Genomic DNA, 6,998 nt, shown 5'->3' on the forward strand with positions numbered 1-6,998 from the left:
ATTGTTGGGACAAAAGAGTCCAGTTCCTGGCACAGGGAGACACGCTGGCAGGGAGTTGGCAGGCGGCACCAACCAGCCTCTTATGGCAGAATGGGCCTGAGCCTGTGGGCTACGGAGACAGCCACATCTACTTGCCATGCTGTGACTTCATTTCCTGATGCTGACCTCATGCCCTCAGTCAAGTCTTGCCAGAAGTTGCAGCCTGGTTTCAGCTGCATTGGAAGTCATTAGTGAAAGGACAAATTCCCTTCCCAGTGGCCAGCCCAGTGTTAGCTGTTGAAGGTGAGTGATCTCTGAGCTGCCAGTGGAGTCGATGTTCAGGGAAGACATCATCCACATGGATCCAAGCAACGACAGCAGTAAGGACTGGTGGCTGCAGAAACCCATGAGAAATGCTAGCACCCTAGGAACTTGCTGAGATAACCAAAGGAGTTCTAAGGTGGGGACTGGAATCCCAAAGCATGGAACAGGAGGAATTAAAATATGAATGGAGATGTGGCCCCCATGAGACTTCCAGGCTGACAATCCTGGGGCATAAGGGTTGCCCAAATTATGACCACTCCTTTAAGGCCAGAACACTTGTTCGACATTGATGTAAACTATAACAAATTCAGGGTGCTTGGATGCACCCAAACACAAAGACTCCCCAGGCTGCATATTCTCATGTCTACTAGAAAAGTTAACATCACTTTGCTGCCCACTAGACCCACAGACATGGAATTCTAGACCCCATCACACTGCACAGTTGAACACACACAATACCCTCACCGAATCACATGCTTGCACCTCACTAACCTTGACATTCCCACGAAGTCCCCACACACGTGCTAAACTCACAGCTCTCCCCTCCCAAAGGGGGTCACACTCTTACGTCTGGCCCCACCCCACTCTATCCACTGGATGTGTTTTGCTGGTTTATGTCAGGAGAACAAAAGTAATGTACGTTACTTTTTGGGATCAATGCGGCAAGTTCCAAATGATGTATGCGGTTAAAAAAAAAAAAAATTCTCTGCCCTGTGCACAGAGAATACAAACCATTATGGCTGAGAGAACTGCGCTCGGCTGCCTATTTGCTGTTTGTTGACTGCTGTCAAATATAATAAAATGAAATAAATCTCTAGGAACAGAAAAATTAAGGCACCTAAATGTGCTATTGTTTTTTATTTTGTCCTGCGCTCATAAAATGGTACTTTTCTTCCCTTCCCGAGTGGTCAGATAAATAAATTAACTATAAAGTCTGAAAGAAAAACACATCCGTGGAAAGGTGCTCTGCAGGGGCACAGCCTCTGTTCTCACTCTGCCGTCTGCCCTCCCTCTCGGCTGCCCCTCCGTTGCTCTGCAGATCCTTGGGATTAGGGGCTTGGCAAAGGAGGCAGGTGGACTCCCATGAAGAGGCAGCCCACCTCTCCCTGTGCCGCCTGCCCCAGGGCCCTCCTCTGCCTGGTTTCAGGCGCCTTCTCCACAGAGGCATGATGTCATTCTCTGCCCGGTTTCCTTGGGGACTCAATTTCATCATTTTCTGTGTGCCCCATGACTTGAGTGGGTCTTCTTTTCCAGGAGCCAGCATCAGCAGCGTATCTTGGGCAGACTGCTCTTGGAAGCCTGCAAGCCTTGCTCGGTCCCCTTTGAGTATGAAATGCTGAAGGATATTACCTCCGCCATGGGGTTTCAGTGACATTCCTAATCCAGGAGTAAAAGCCGCAGTCCCTTGCCTAGAAGTGAATGACACTGAGTTGTAACTAACATTGCAAAGTCCCCAGCAGGATCAGGCTGTGGCAACCCTTTGAGGGACTTCCGAAACTCTCACCCTTGCATGGCTTCCTTCTCTTCCATGTTTTTCCCCCTCCCTTACCAGTTCCCTGGATGCCCTTCCTTTGGATGTCCCTGCACACACATCCTGGTGCAGAACCTGCTTCCGAGAACCTTCCCAAGCAACTCTCCAGTGGGCGGTTGGCAGAGAGGCCGAGGAGGCCTCCCCTGCCCATGCCTGCCCTACTTGACCCAGAGAATCCAGTTTCCATCATGGAACTGCCTGGAAATGCTTTGTAAAGGTTTCCAGTGATTAATTTAATTTTTTGAAACCACTAACCATGTGCCATTTCCTCATTTTACAGAGGGAGAAACAGATCCCATTATCTTTGGAACCACACCAGGCCAATCTGGCTCAGCTTTCATGTAACGAAGCTGTGAGTTGTTGTTCAGTTGCCACGGACCCCAAGTGGAAGGTCACCCCCAGATGAGCCAAGTGTGCAACCACCGTGGGTAACCTAAGCGCTGGGACTCAGGAGTGGGGACTGAATTAAGAAGCGGACATGAATAGTAGGATCCAGTATCCAATCAGATCAAGCCCTGGCATCACCCCATGGTAGGATCCAATCAGATCATGCCTCCTGTCATCACCTCATTACAAGATCTAATCAGATCACACCTCATTATTCTATGTTTATAAAACCCAACCCAGCCCTCCGCTCCAGAGACATAGTGAGTGTTTCCTCCTGTCTCCTTGCCAGTGGACTCACAGTAAAACTTTTCCTTTCTCAAAAACCTCTCTGTGCATTGGGCAGAGAGCCCATTGATTGCCCCTGTAACATCTTCGTGCTAAGAACTGATGTCGAGGCAGCCTGTCAGGGTGGACCAAGGTAAGCCTACGGGACAGAAAGGACACAGAAGTCTCCCAAGAGGAATGCCCATTGGGCATTCAACCCATTGGACAATTAGAAGAACCAAATTAAAAGAAAATAAACCAACAAATGGCCTCATCTCCCAGTGCTGGAGAGATCTTTGCATGGATGGGTTTATCTCATCCCATGGTTCCTTTCCATCTCCATCCCTCTACTTATCACAAATGTGGGGAAGAGCCTGGGACTCTGAGAAACAGGCAGGGCATGGGTGATTGAGGGCTGGGGGCCTGACACTGGCTCAGAAGAAAGACCTGGCTCTGGGCCAGTGGGAGTCTGAGGCAGGAGGCCTTTCCGGACCAGCCCTTCTGTTGGGTTGAGCAGAACCAGTCAGCTCTCAGAGCAAGGGGAGCAGTAAAGTAGAGACCTAGCATGGAGCACCAGCAGGGCTCTGCCCAGAGAACTGGGCAAGGAAGGCTTCCTTGCCTTCTGTCTTCCCTCCCTGCAGTGGAAGCAAGCCTAGGCCAGCCATGAAGTGCCCTCGTCAGAAGCAAAAAAAGAGAGACAGGTGGAAGTGACACTGTTGGAAACCTAGGGGACTTGCTTTCCAAGCCATCCCTGTCCTGTAAGTAATCCTCAGTAACTTACAGAATGGGAGAGCCTGAAGAGGGCCATAGTGGGCTTCCTAGTCATGTAAAATGCTATTGTTATTCCCATTTTATAGATGACAAAATGTAGGCACAGAGAGGTTCAATAATTCACCCAAGGTCACACAGCTAAGAAGTGGCAAGGCTAGGAACCACTCCTCTCATCACGACAAAAGGATATCTGTCTCTTGCAGCTGGGCCACAGTCAAGACTCTCACAGACTTGGCATGCAGGAGACAGACCTATCTGTGCAGCCAACCCGTGGCAGAGTCATTGCAAGGGAAGTCCCAGTCCCAGGCTGCTATGACTCTGCTGAGTGGGTGGCTCCAGGAGGCCCAGGCCCTGAGGTCTGTGCTTAGGGACAGGGAAGGTCCAGCAGGGTGTTGAGAGAGGAACTATCTTCGCATGGGGCAGCGGGGAGCAGAAGGGAGCTCTGGACACGGGAAGGGGCATGAATAAAAACAGGGAGATGTGAAGACACAGGGTGAGGGCAATGTGGAGATGAAGATTGTTTCTGTTGGCAGACAGTGCTGAGGCTGGAAGTTGAAGAGTCCAGATCTTGGAGGGTTTTTAGTGCTAGGTAAAGGTGTTTAGACTTTATCCTGGTGGGGAAGGTTGCATCAGACTTTCTAATGCTGGGTCTTTGCCTTTTATGTGATCAGAAAATCAGTCTTAATCTTGCACAAGGCTCAGCTTTCTGTAACATATCCTGTGAAAGAATGCCCTCCGCCCCGCTCCAGCAAATCACCCGTGCCCCACCTGTTTCTCCGTGTCCCAGGATTTTCCCTACATTTGCAGCAAGTAGACGGGTGGAGATGGAAAGGAACCATAGGGTTAGATACACCAAAGCCATCCATGTACAGATGTCTCTAGCACCAGGGGTTGAGGCTGTTTGTCAGTTTGTTTTGTTTTGATTCTTCAGATTGCCCAATGGGTTGACTCATACACACACACACACACACACACACACACACACACACACACATACACCCCTAACCAAAGCCAACAACTATCCTCAAGACAGTGCCATCTAAAATACAGAGGGGAAAGAAATATTTGCCCAACTCCTCCAAAATTTGAACAGAAACTCTCTTACGATGAAATTAATGATTCATAAGACCTTGAATGGCACAGTGGGTCCCCTCCTCCATCTTTCTGTTCTCACTTTGTGCCCCTTTGGTCCTCCTGCCTGTTATGAAAGAAAGACGTATGACTGAGCCACGCCTCCTGTGATAGGCACGATTGATTGACAAATCCACTGCCTTCCTCACAACCCACTCCCTTTCCATGCCTCACTGTAGTCTTCCAGCCTCCCTTGCACATAGCAACATCCAGGAGGCCCAGTTCTGACCAGCACGATATAAGGGAGGTTTATTGGTGGACTTCTAAGGAAGTTATATTGCTTCCTGATAAAAATAACGGGAACAAACAGAAAGTGTGCTGGCAGAGCACTGACTGCTTTGAATACAGATTTGATGCCTGGAGCTGCAATGGCCATTTTGCCACCATGAGGGAAAAAATTTAAAAAAATAAAAATAAAAATAAAAAACACAGATGAAAATCTAGCAAGCCAGAGGTGAGAGGAGGGAAAGACAGAAAAATTCTGAAATCTTGATTGCACTGCTGAGCTGAGTAACAACCTGGAGACTTTGTGACAGTAAATGTCCTCGGTGTTTTAGACACAGTTAATCTGGTTCTCTATTACTTAGAGTGAAAAGCTTTCTCAACTGACAGACACATCTTAATGGCCACTCTCTTACCTATGCAAAGGCCCGGCAGAAGCTCTGAAATTACTCCCCATAAATACTCCTTTAAGCTCGCCAAGAGCCATCTGTACCTCTGTCTGGAGTAAGGGAAAGACAGAGAAAGTCCCTGATATGCATATCCGGACTCCTTAACTAAGCTCTTTAACAGGAAGAATGCATTTTTATGTTCTTTTGTCTCCTCTATAACACCTAAGCTATATCTGTGCACATAGAAGACGTTTAGAAAATCCCTGATGAATTGTGCTGAGCCCAGCGTCTGTTAGCTGTTCTTCTTAAGAATTGCAGTAGGTTTCCATTTAGTGGTTTGTTTCTATGTCTCATTTCCCTATTATCGAAAACTTTCTTAGGGCAGAGTCTGTGTCTATTTATTTTATCTACCCTGGAGTGCTTTACGCTGTACCCAGCATGAAGAATGTACCCAGCTGAGAATGACTGCTGAGTAAGGGGTGATTGATTGACATGAGGGAGCATATTGGATACAGTGGTTGACTCCACCATGCCAAGGCTATCTCGAGATGACAAATTTAAGCCAATCCTGGTCATTTCATTCCATTTGCTAATGACTGGTTCAGGAGGAAGTGTCCAACCCAGAACTAGCCCAAAAGACATAGATGAAAATCTGCTGTGGCCTCTGGGAAAGATTTTCTTGTTCCTACAAGGAAGGCACAGAGAAAGAAAGCTCCACCTTTTTCCTCTGGATATTGTGTCAGGACATGCTAGCTGAACAGCTACAGCCGTTGTGTGACCCAAGGAGGCCAAGGCTTGTGATGAAGGTCTATCTTGAGGGTGATAGACTGGGGAGATGGAAATAATCGGTGTCCTTGATGAGATTATTGTGCTGTGAATGGAGGCATTCTACCTCACTCCTCCCCACTGCTCTGGATACCTAGTTTTGTGAAATAGTAAATTTCCACATTTTTCAAGTCAATATAAGTCGAGATTTTGTGCTGCTTGCTACTACTAAAGGCATCTTAACTGATCTGGGTGCTTTTGAAATTGATGGTGAAGAATTGAGACACCTCCCCATGCTACAGATCTAGTGGCCCTGTCCCTCTCTTAGGTCCCCAAGAGGTCAGGCAGTTTTGCTGACAAAGAAAAGAGTTTTGTGTGTTCAGGATGCAGACTAGAGTGGGTTGAGTTCTGGGTCCTCAGTAAGCCAGGCCTTATTCTGCTGGGGCTGAGATTTACTCTTGGTCTGCTTGTCATTTCCAAAGAGCCCCATAATTGCTTGATTTGCATCTTGAAAATCTCTGGTGACTTACAGCAGTAACTAATTAACCAACAGAACACGTTGGGGCATCACCCAAATCTCAACCACATGTACTTCTTGATGCTTCCAGCCTAGGTGAACCCTAGAACAGTGAAAATAGAGCCCAGATGAATGGGATCCCAGTAAGGGGTCTAGAAAGTTAAGAAATGGCAAGGTCTTGGCCCAGAACCCTGCCTTGTGTGGAACTGGCCAGTTGTGTTGATAGATTTTGCCTAGGGCAGGAACCCTGATGAATCCTCAAAGATAGCCCAACGGGTTAAAGGAAAGTCCTCTAGGTGTGCAGGACAAAGATCTGGACATGTCATCTGAGTATCTAGGTTCTTGCCTACCTGGGTCACTCTGTGTGAGCTTTGGCCAAAGACCTGCTAGCCTCAGTTCCCCTGTCAGTAAATGAAGTGGTTGTTTCTCATAAACTCCCAGACTTTCACAGTGCTAATGTTCTCAAAAGCAGTGGGTCTTTCTCAGTCAGTAGTAGTCTTCCAGTCATGCATGAGAACCTGAACAAAGCTTAAACAATTGGACATATATCTGCATCCTTATTAAGGTACATTTTAATCAAAGTGTCACCCCAATGTTGGTCTTCTGCACGAGTTTGCACAAACAGGTCTGGAGAAAGGAAATGGAGGGAAAGTGTGGGCATCGCTTTTCTATTGATTTCCAATCAACACCACTTCCTGAAACAGAGATTCAAATTCCT

Source organism: Macaca thibetana, chromosome 19 (assembly GCF_024542745.1).
Source record: "Macaca thibetana thibetana isolate TM-01 chromosome 19, ASM2454274v1, whole genome shotgun sequence".
NCBI lineage: Eukaryota > Metazoa > Chordata > Mammalia > Primates > Cercopithecidae > Macaca > Macaca thibetana.